The following is a 12264-nucleotide window of genomic DNA, read 5'->3' on the forward strand; positions in this document are numbered from 1 at the left end:
TCATGAAAGTTCATATTGACCTATATAATGTCGGCAGAAGAGGTCATCATTGGGGAAAAGCAGCTTGTAGTGCTGTGTGAGGTGTCTGACAGTGAGTGAGGAGGGGGGAGGCAGGAGAGCAGCAGCATAAGGGAGGAGGTGGCACTGCGGCCCTGACTGAGAAGAAGGAATGGAGTGGCTGAGGGTGACCAGACAGTGTGTTATTGTGTTGAGCTGCAGCGTGTCATGTGAGAACATTAAATGAAGCAAATAAAACGGTCTGATGCTGTGCGGGGGGGGGGGGGTAATCTCATGAGTTTGCCCCCTCAGGCATCATGAAATCTAGAACAGGCCCTGATTGCCTTGCACTGGTCAGTGCTATTGTAGGTAAGGTACTGTCCCCAGACACACAGATATAGATTGTAATGCAGACTTGCATTTACATTACAGCCAGCACTTCCCAGGTCTTACAGTAGTACTCTTGGTCTTCAGAAAAGACAGAGCTATAGTTCTGAACACTGCCAGTGAGCAGATTTTATTAATCTTAATATTAGATAAAGTGTTGCAGGCTTCATACTTTGGTCAAAATATTATTGTTGTCTAGTTTCCAATTGGAGATATTTCTAGTCATTTCCATATAGGGTCCCAGAGACCAGTGAGTGAGATGAAACCTCTCCAGTCACTGTACACACAGGAGAAGCCCATTTTCTTGTTTTTGCATTCAATAAAGGTTAGATGTGGTAACTGTGTGTCTATTAATAAGACATACGTTCACTGAAGGACAGGAAGAACAGGAGAGGAGGATACATTTCTCCAATAAAGGAGCAGCAAGTAACCAAGACCTTACAGAACTGCTTACAATTCACCATGCTATTCAAAACATAACTAAAGCTTTATGTTTATTTATTTATTTATTATTTATTTATTTATTGTATTTATAAAGCGCCAACATATTACGCAGCGCTATTATGTTAAAGCCAACTCTACAGGAAAATTTGAAATACAGTTTTGGATAGCATAAAAAGTGGTTACAGTCACTTTAGATTTTTTACTGCTGTAAACCCAGGTGGTCCTAGGGAGAGGAAATGAGGAACAGCAATCAAAAGTTGACATAGGATTCAAACTCAACAAAAAAAAGAGTGTTTGGGTTACATGGGGAAATGGGGAACATTTTCACAGATCAGAACATAGAGAAACTCAACAGAGGAACCAGTGGCGTAGCTAAGGAGCTGTGGGCCCCGATGCAAGTATTACAATGGGGCCCCCCATGCACTTTATACATAATTTATACAGCGCACCAAAACCTGCCAATGGCAACTACAGTGTCAGAGGTGCAAGAACGGGATGGGGAGCAGTTTGTTAATGATTACTACTATTCAAAGTATCTATAGAAGTGATTATTATGAGCACAGGACAGATTGAGAGCTAATAATGCAGTTGAGGGAGGGCCCTTTGGGGCCCCTCTGGCTCAAGGGCCCCGATGCAGTCGCTATTTCTGCAACCCCTATTGCTACGCCACTGAGAGGAACAAATTTCCACACTATCGCGCACAATCATCTGTTACTTTATCAATTCTTTTTTAAAATAACAACAAAGTACAGTAAAGTCAGAGGCCCATGAAAACCTACTGGTTACATAAATCAAATGCACTGAACACACTTAAGCTACGTACACACATACGACAACGATCGTTCGTTGTGAACGACAAACGAACTTTTAATTGACGAAAGAACGACCTAAGTAAAGTTAGTTTTTAAAGGTGTGTAACGATCTGATCGTTAGAACGAACATTACATCACGTAAAGCAACTAGTGCGCTTGCGTGTAAAAATGAAAAGTTCCATGGAGAAATAGTGAAGTGCACATGTCAAGCCTAGTACGAACGACCGTTTTCCAATGATGTACTATGATCGTCGTTGGAAAAAATCCGCCAAGCTAGATCGTTTGTTTTTAACGATCTAGCTCGTCCGTCGTTAGACTTAAAGAGGAACTGTAACGACAAAATGGCCCCTGGGGGGTACTCACCTCGGGTGGGGGAAGCCTCAGGATCCTAATGAGGCTTCCCACGCCGCCCTGCGTCCCTCGGGGGTCTCGCTGTAGCCCTCCGTACAGCCGTGACGCAATATTTACCTTCCTGGCTCCTGCGCAGGCGCTCTGATGGCTGTCGGCGCCGAAGTAGGCGGAAATACCCGATCGCCGTCGGGTCTGCTCTACTGCGCAGTAGAGCGGACCCGACGGAGATCGGGTATTTCCTTCTATTTCCGTGCCGAAAGTCGCCACAGCGCCCCCGCTGGAGCCAGCAAAGGTAAATATTGAACTGACAGTCGGCACAGTCGCCGGCTGTTCGGAGGGCTGCGGCGAGACCCCCGTGGGACAGAGGACGGCGTGGGAAGCCTCATTAGGATCCGGAGGCTTCCCCCACCCGAGGTGAGTACCCCAGAGGGGATCTTTTTGTTGTTACAGAGTCTGCTTTTTTTTAAACGATCGTCGTTCGAAATGATCGGGGAATGATCGTTTCAAACGACTATAGTCGCATGTGTGTACGCACCTTAACTATTTGACATTCCTGGACGTAAAACTCACGTCCAGGAAGCCATGTGCGCTCCTGCGCGTCCACGCGGCCGATCGCGCGCGTGCACGCGCGCTCCCGGCCGGCGGTTTGTTAGCCAGTGAATCAGTGAATCGGGCAACGGTGCCCGATCACTGATTCCTCTCCCCCGCAGAAAAAGCGACAGCTTCTCTCGGAAGCTACGCTTTTTCTGCTTCCTATGTCGCTCTAAGCGTACGTGGTACGCTTAGAGTGACGTCACTATAAACAACTCATGGCTGCCATCTTGTGGCCGAAAAGTAAACTACATCTAAATGTTAAATAAAAATAAAAATACACATATATTTACAAAAAAAAATACAATTTCAATCCCACCCTCCCAAAAATACCCACATAAAATGTTTAATTAAAAAAAAACAAAAACATTACAATTAAAAAAACAAACAAACACAAATATTTACCTAAGGGTCTAAACTTTTTAAATATCTATGTAAAGATGAAATATTTCTTCTTTTTTTTTTATTATAAGCTTGTAAATAGTGATGAATGCAAAACGGAAAAAATGCACTTTTATTTCCAAATAAAATATTGTCGCCATACATTGTGATAGGGACATAATTTAAATGGTGTAATAAACGGGACAAATGGGCATATACAATACGTGGGTTTTAATTATGGAGGCATGTATTATTTTAAAACTATAATTGCCGAAAAGTGAGAAATAATGATTTGTTTCCGTTTTCTTCTTATTCTTCCTTTTAAAATGCATTTACAGTAAAGTGGCTCTTAGTAAAATGTACCCCCCAAAGAAAGCCTAATTGGTGGCGGAAAAAACAAGATATAGATCAGTTCATTGTGATAAGTAGTAATAAAGTTATAGGCTAATGAATGGGAGGTGAACATTGTTCGGATGCATGAAGCGAAAAACGACTGAATGCGAACTGGTTAAAGAGTAACTGTTAGCCCCCAAATTGAAATTTAAATCTGTATTGCAATGTTTTATTTAGTATTTCAGTGAAACAAAAAGCCAATGCAGAACTTTAAAATCAATCTAATTTTTTTACAATGTAACCTTTTTCCCCGCTCCGGACGCAAAGCCGCATATCTGATACTGCTTAGCATGCAGAGCATGCTTATGTCTGCCCGACCCCCCTCTCCCCACCAGGACCAGGTGCCAATATATTCTCCCCACCAAACAGCTGACCGCTCTGACACGGAGAGAGAGCGGCAGCACTTCCAGCACCGTCACCGCAGAGCAGCCGCCGCCGAGTCACATGTGAGAGAATCACATGTGAGAGATTCACGGCGGCGGCTGCTCTGCGGTGACGGCGCTGGAAGTGCTGCCGCTCTGTCTCCGTGTTAGAGCGGTCAGCTGTTTGGTGGGGAGAATATATTGGCACCTGGTCCTGGTGGGGAGAGGAGGGTCGGGCAGACATAGGCATGCTCTGCATGCTAAGCAGTATCAGATATGCGGCTTTGCGTCCGGAGCAGGGAAAAAGGTTACATTGTAAAAAAATTAGATTGATTTTAAAGTTCTGCATTGGCTTTTTGGTTCACTGAAATAGTAAATAAAACATTGCAATACAGATTTAAATTTCAATTTGGGGGCTAACAGTTACTCTTTAAGTCTTCCACAAGCCACTAGCAGTTTACCAATTTATACAAAATGCAAAACAGCAACACTCATTTACTTTTTTGCCAAGTCCAGAAGTTCCACTTAAATCCAAAGTGCTCCTCAATAAGAAGATACCCAGCATCACACCACAGTAAGTTAGCATACTCTGCAGGTCTTGACACCTCACAGATAAATCAAAATCACACTCAAGGTCCTATTGTGGAAAGAATAGTGGTAACAGGGGCACCTTACAAGTACTCTATGCTCCTGTCACCTTGGATTCACCAAGCACATATAAAATCAGCAGAGGACACTTATTATGGTGTAAGATTAAAACATTTAAATACCTTCCACCACATGTATAACACAGGTTCAGTAATTCAGAAATGCATCATAAAAATAGCACAAGGAGATCTGTCTATAGAAGCGCTAATCGCGATCGCTCATCAAACGTGAATTTGTCCATTTATTTTACTGCGATAATCGCGTTAAAATCACCTGCGCAAGCGCTATCGTTTTGCCTTTTTCAAGTGTAAATGGGCCCTTAGACTGTATATCCTTCACACTATTCGTTTTATCGTTTCAACCTAACACTTTTCCAATACACTATACCTGTACCTGCATTCTGCTAATGTTGCCAGAAAAGTGGATGGCTGGGTAAGGCTGGGGTCACACTTGCTCAGAAACGCGCATATTGATTCACAGTGCACAATCACAGTGCAATGGGAACAATGTGCATTTTCCCACAGCGGCATAAAAACGGGTTTACGCACATTGCGATTCCCTATTGCTGACAGTCAGCTGCTCTCATCTGGCTGTCATCCAAGAACGCAGATTAGTCTGCGCAAAAAAGCTGCCGTTTCGCCGCGGGCTCAAGTGTGACCCCTTCCTGAATATAATTCAGGTCTGTAGTATACGGAACCTCCCTAAAGTTGAGGCTATGTGTACCCTGCAAATGTATGCAGTCCTTCAAAATCTATGCTTGCAGCCTCCCAGTGCTGTATATCCTACTCTGTATTTATTCAAAAAGTAAGAGTAGTGTTTAAATATACTTCACTCCTATGATAGCTGCATAATAAAAGCAAACAATGAGTGCATGAAATACATGGCTTTACCTTGTTCTGGAGAGCATGTGAGGTTTCCCTTGTCACACAGCCTGGTGTGAACACTTCTGATCTTGATTCCAAGCCCATAACCTTCGCTTCATGTGGGATTTACCTGTAAAGATTGTTTACATCTAAAGCTGAGGAAGAAGAGAGAGATTAAGCCTCTTTGGGCACCTGCTGGGAGAGTCTAAAATCTTTTATCCATAAAGAACCTGCATCTCTCATTAATAGCAGTGACTCATCCGGAAGTGTAAAGTCGACTTTTAAATTAATAGCTCATGTCAAGTCTAAACTTCTCCTTTAGAATTATCCAGGCTCTGGTAACTTGTGCTTGTCAATTACTGGATCACTGGGAGGATGTGAACGGAAAAATAGCCTCACCATTGTATATGAAAATCATATGCAGCTTGGAATTAACTCACCTGCTTTTCAAAAGCTTTCATAAATTGTCATTAAAACATTTATTTCTTGTAGTGTACATTAAAACAAACAGTGTTATTCTACTGAACAGAGCAAAGTAAGGATCCAGGGCAAATTCATCACTGTGTAAGGCCAAAAGGAAGGTGTAAAAGGTTTTTCCAATTGTGATTAAAGCAGGAAGCCTAGTCTGTTTTTTATTATGTATTATTATCATTATTATCATTCACTTTGGGCCCGTTTCCACTAGAGCGAATCTGCATGTGCTTCCTGCATGCAGATTCGCATAGACAATACAAGTGGATGGGCCTGTTTCCACTTGTCAGGATTTCTGAGCATTTTTCTGTGCAGAAAAAAATCTGCACGGTAGACCCCGCAGAATTCGCATACCGCATACCACTATGCGAATCGCATACAATGTATTTAATAGGAAATTCACATGCGTTTTCGTATGTGAATTGTACCGCAAATTTGCACACGTTTTCACATCAAATCAATGTAAAAGCATACAGCAATGACATGGTTACATTAGTATACTTACTAACATATGCGAAAACGCCCGCAAATTCACGGTAAAATTCGCATAAGTGTGCGAAATCGTTTTGCGTTTTCCACGACTAATTCGCTTCGCAGAAGTGGAAACGGGCCCTTTGAGGTTCCCACCACAGCTTTATTTCCCGTCCCCAGCAGATAGCAGTGTTAGTGGCCTCCCTAACCCAGATAGATGGTCTTTGCCTCCCCCCAACAATGCAGTGTAAGTATAATGGAGCTTAATATATCGGCTGTCCTGCGCCATACCCCCTCCTTCCATCCTCAGTGCCCTCCACCCCCTTGTTTCTCTTCACTGACACCTCTAATGCGTTATATGCAGTCATAGGATTTGAGCCCTTGACCAGGGTTTGAATCCAGGCTCAAGCCAGTAAGGAGTCTTTGGACAAGGCTCCCTTTTGATCCTGGTCATCTGTAGAGTGCGCCCTGAAGGGCTGCAGCCCTCAAGCGTTTTGAGAGTCTGCCACGAGAAAAGCGTGATATAAATGTTCTGTGTCTTGTCCTGTACACACTTGCATAATATGCTGGATGTCATCTGACGGTTATGGGGCAGAGACACTGCTGCAGGGAGCCATGAACACTAGATGATGCGCTGAGGAAGGAAGAGTGAGGAGCAAGCTGACCAGATAGATGGGATATTACACTCTGCTTTGCTTACTCTCCATAAACCCTCAGGCATCTCTCCTCTAATGGTGCATGCTGTGCCTCCCAGTGGGGTAGCAATAGGGGGTGCAGAGGTTGCAACGGCACCAGGGCCCTTGGGCCACAGGGGTCCTGAGAGGCCCTCCCTTAACTGCAGTATTAACTCTTTATTGCTTCTGTGCTGGTAATAATCACTTCTACAGTTGCTTGAATTAGTAGTAATCGTTAACACACTGTTTCCCATCCCCTTCTTGCCCCTAAGACACTGTAGTTGCCCTTGGCAGGTTTTGGTGTGCGTATCAAGTGTTATGTATAGAGTGCTTCGGGGGCCCCATTGTAAAACTTGCCCATAGCTCCTTAATACGCTACTGGTGCCTCCCCATAGTTATACCACAGAAAGGGGAAAGGCTGGGGGGCTCTGGGACCAGGGACAATGGCCCAGTTTGCCCTAATGGAAGTGCCAGCCCAGTTTCCAGGCTTGTGGTTGATTTCTTTAGCGCCTGTTTCACCTGCTGACGTCACTTGTCAATAATTTGTTGCCTGTTTTGGGGGGAGAGGCTATATATATCACTGTAATCTGTTCATTTATACAAAATATTACAGTCTTCAGGGGGAAGGTCTATTGATTTCTCTGTAATAATATAGTCTACAATGTGTACATATAAGTCTGACCACTAAGCCTTACTGTTCTTATTCTTTATTAAATATTGTTAACAATGCCTGACAGTTACTGGATTATGTAGAATGACTTATTATGTAAGTCAAGCTGCACTTCACATGCAAACATATCTTAGGTGTATTTACATTTACATATATGCTAGCGCCTTCCACATGTGTCTCTTTGGTGTTTGCAATGTGCACGACTCAGCCATGCCCTCTGTTCCTTGTTTTGTAACATTACATTGTAGTTGTGCCTACTAGTGTTATTTCACAATTTTGCTCTGTGACAAGTTGGTGGTGATGATAAGACATCTGATGACACACATTTAAGACTACTTTGGCTCATCTCCTATTCATTTGTCAGTGCATTTCCCCGACAAACCAGTAGAGCTTGTTTATTAAAACTTGCTCCACACTTTGGGTAGAATGAAATAGTGTTTGTCATGAATTAAAGCTAAGTCAGTGGTCACCAGCAGCACATCCTCCGAGTCTGCTCCCACTTCCTGTCACACTTGTGTAGTTTTTCAGTGTGATTTTTATTGTACTGAAATGCAAGCACAAAAAATGCAACATACTGTGCTCTGCAATTTAGTAAGAATCATATCACACTAATGGGAACAGCAACATAGATTTTCCATGTAAAACCCGTGTCACAGGAATTGTTTGATCACTTGCCCTCCCAAAAAATGGAGTAGATTATGCAGTGGTATACTAAGGAATGGTGTTTTCTTATCTTTTAAATGCCAATTCATGTGACCATTGTGCTTTACTAACTTCTTACTGCTTGCAATTGCAAATGAGTTTTAGTGCAGGGTGCACAGGTGATAAAATGCTGTAAATCAGGTGCCCATAGCTCCCACAGGTGATAAAATACTGTAAATCAGGTCCCCATAGCTCCCAACTGTCCCTCTTTCGGAGGCACAGTCTCTTTTTGGGAACCCTGTCCCTCTTTCCCCCTCATTTGTCCCTCTTTCAGGACTTTGTCCCTCTTTCTATGTAAACATATGTATTTCTCTACTACAAATGTGTTTGATTGACTCTAAACTTTATTCCCTTCCTTTAAATTGATATACAGTATTACTAATTTTAAAATGTTACTATGAAGGAAAATTAACTAGGATAGAAAGGACCAGTGTGGTTTGAATTATAAAACAATATATTTTTCTTCTGAAATCTTTATGGTATGTGTGACTAGGGGCGTGGTGGGCATGGCCAGGGGTGTGGCAGGGGCGTGGCTTAAGTGTCCCTTTTTCTCATTTCAAAAAGTTGGTAGGTGTGGGTCCCTTGTGTTATTGTTATGTGTGGTAAAGGCTGGTTCACATCAATTAGCGCAGATGGCTGTGCGATTGGAACGCAACACGTATGATTACATGCCATCTGCGCTGCTATGCACTGCACTGTTGATCCCATTCATTACCGTGAATGGGTCAGTGCTGCGATTTCCAAAAAATGTGTGCAGCAGTGCAATAGTGCATCGCACTGCGCATATGATGGGAAAAGTAGAAGTACTGTCTATGCACTTCTACCATTCTTGCCTGTCACACATCATACGCGCTGCCAAAATGTGCATGGCGCAGCGCATATAGTGGGAACATGACCTTTACTCCAGTTCCTCAGTTGTAAGGTGTGCTGTATTTGGTGAGACTTATTTGTACTTCTGCTTTGTAGCTGTTGCACATGGCATACAGGGAAATGCTGGTCTAACCACAGGTTGATGTGGTTGGCTGCTCACAGCAGCAGACTGTCTGGTTAGTCACTGATGCAAAGCCCAGGTTAGTAGCACAATGAACATATTGACTGAGGTAAAAATGTGCACTTTCCTGGGTTCCACCATGGTCTTCTTCTTTCACTCACTGAATGCCAACTAAGTGTGCCATAGCCTTTTAATTGTAATGCTGCAGATACACTATGCACTGTCTGGTAATGAAGGACAGAGATGGATATTTGCATCACAGAAGTGGAAGGGAATATAGGAAAGAATATCAATGTGAAATTCTACAATGATTAAACTACTTAATAGTAAACATAAACAAAATACAAAAATATTTGCTAAAGTGCAGGGGCGTAGCAATAGCCACTGAAAGGGATGCAGGTACAGGAGGGCCTGGGGGGGAGCCTGGTGGGGGACCCGCCCAGGTCCGTTTTTAGTGGGAGGAGGAGGGCACACCACAGGAGGGGGGCAGTAGACACACAGCGGGGGGGAGGGGGCACTACTCTCCCCCCCCTTGGGCTCTCCCTTCAGCGCTCCCGGCTCCACTCTCCAGAAATTATAGTAGCGCTAGCGGGTGAGGAACTCGCCTCTCTTTGGTTTCAGGTGGCCTCTTCTATGTCTCCAATGCCGCTAATCAGGAAGTAGAGTCAGCGGTATTGGGGAGATAGAAGACGGAGGCATGCAGAGCTCCATTGCCGCATGGAACCAGAAAGAGGTGAGTTCCCCGCCCACTACACTCACTTCTGGAGGGGGGATCTGGGAGTGCTGAAGGGGGCCCGCCTACTCACCGTTGTGTGCTCACTGCTCTCCCCTCCAGGTTACCTATACTGGGGGCACCTATAGACCTGGTTAACTTATACTGGAGCACCTATACCTGGCTACCTATGCTGGGGGCACCTATGTCTGTCTAAACTGGGGCACCAATACCCGACTAACCTATGCTTGGGGTACCTATACCTGACTAACCTATACTGGGGGCACCTATACCTGACTAACCTATACTGAGGGCACCTATATAAATAATCTATACTGAGGGCATTTATACTAGGCTACCTATACTGGGAGTACCTACACCTGCCTCCCTATACTGGGGGAAACTATAACTGGCTACCTATACTGGGGGCACCTATACCTGACTAACCTATACTGAGGGCACCTATATAACTAATCTATACTGAGGGCATTTATACTAGGCTACCTATACTGGGAGTACCTACACCTGCCTCCCTATACTGGGGGAAACTATAACTGGCTACCTATACTGGGGGAAACTATAACTGGCTACCTATACTGGGGGCACCTATACCAGGCTGCCTTTATAGAAGACACCTATACCAGGCCTCCTATACTGGGGTCACCTATACCTGGCTACCTATACTGAAAGTGTGTTGTTTTGTATTATTTTTTTTAAATACCCCGCCTGGCCACCTTTTTCAATTTCTGTTAGGTGGAGGGTCCCATCCAAAGTTTAACAGTAGGGGCCAGTGATTTCTAGTTATGCCCCTGCTAAAGCGGTAAACTATTATTATGTCAGTGTTCAGTCCCCTGGATCACCTGGAATATGTGAGGATGCAGGACAGAAATGTAACCATTTTTTTTTACTATTTTTTTCCCTTCAAGTAGAACTTGATAGACAGGTGTCTTTTTTTAAACCAAACTGTGTAACTATGGAATGATGTTCCAGCAAATGTGATTCTTTTTTTTTAAATTGGCTATATAGTGAAAGTGATATGATGGCTGCCATGATTACTGTAAATTCCTTTATGCCATGCCACATGCATTTCTGATCTGCTAATCATGGTTGCTTCACTAGTATATTTTAATCACACACCTGAAATAAGGATCTGGCCAGTGTGGTCAAACTTTAGGCACCTGATCTGAATACTTATTCTGGGTCTGTAGCTTAAAGTACTGGAGGCAGAAGACCAGCAGGACAGTCAGGCAGTGCATCTATCCTCTGCTCTTCCTGCACTGTACTTAAAACTGGTTAACATCTTGTGTACACCAAAAAAAACACAAATAATTTAGTATAAAAAATGTAATATCTGTCCATGTTCCAGTGAGGTTCAGAGCACCATGCAGTGGGGTATGGGCCTAAGCACACTTGCACCTTTCTGTGCTGATTTCAGCAGTGCCTATCAGTATGTGACAATCGTGTGTTGCACAAGTGTCCTGAGGTCCTAATAGCCTTCCTGTGGAATGACTCATTTTGCATTTACTATACTTGAGTTCTGGTCATTCACTTGCGTAGCAGGAATAAGGTGGCCAGAGTGTCAGTGCAGCAAATGAAAAGGGACAGAAGGCAAGATAAACCATTATTTTGACATGTGTTAAATTATTAAAGTCAACCGACAATCTCAAGTGAATCAATTTTATGAAAACACGTTATGTTCAGGTAAAGAGTATACTGTAGTATCTTTATTTCTTTGATTAATAAAATAAATGTTTCCTTCTGAGCTCTGACTTCTCTGAGTACATAAGGGGAAGTCCCATGGGGAAGTTTAGGTGAAGTAGGAGTCTTTCAACACTTTCCAGTTATGAGACACAGCAGGTGCCAGGCAGGCGTTTGGGGGATGAGGAGATCTGTGCAATAAGGCAGGCCTGTAGATCAACCATCAGCGCCCACCCACATCAATCTGAAAAAGGAATGGCCTTCCTGATCAATGTTCAGTTCATGCAACAGGTGGACATTGATCAAGAGAGCCTTCATTTCTCATAGATTTTCATTAGAGTGTATGTTTTTATTGACTCTTATGGTTAATCTATTAAAAATGTGTAATTTTGTATAGCGACCTTTAAATTTTGCCAGTGCAGTCATGATGTTGATTCTTTTTTGTCATGCTTTATGTTTCCTGTCCACTGTCTGCTCAATGAACATTTAATCAGAAATGCCAGAATACTGATACACTCACTATCTGATGGAGGGGATACAATATATAGCTTAAATATGTAAATAGTGTCACCAGTGTATGCCATGTTTTGCTAGGTATTCTGCTTAAATCAGTATATATTTTCAAATGTACGCTACACACCATACT

At 43.2% G+C, this 12264-nt stretch overlaps 2 protein-coding genes across 15 annotated transcripts in view; one reads left to right on the forward strand and one right to left on the reverse strand.

The window, feature by feature from the left end:
- Window positions 1-5428, reverse strand: part of GPR87 (G protein-coupled receptor 87) — a 28998-nt gene extending 23570 nt beyond the window's left edge. For both annotated transcript variants that reach the window (XM_068280825.1, XM_068280824.1), the window contains exon 1: window positions 5257-5428. The gene's annotated coding sequence lies outside the window, so the exon portion shown is untranslated. The remainder of the gene's footprint in view (window positions 1-5256) is intronic.
- The window catches only part of MED12L (mediator complex subunit 12L), a 742320-nt gene that overhangs the window by 494035 nt on the left and 236021 nt on the right, over window positions 1-12264 (forward strand). The window lies entirely within an intron of this gene.

The sequence above is a fragment of the Hyperolius riggenbachi genome, chromosome 4, assembly GCF_040937935.1.
Source record: "Hyperolius riggenbachi isolate aHypRig1 chromosome 4, aHypRig1.pri, whole genome shotgun sequence".
Taxonomy (NCBI): domain Eukaryota; kingdom Metazoa; phylum Chordata; class Amphibia; order Anura; family Hyperoliidae; genus Hyperolius; species Hyperolius riggenbachi.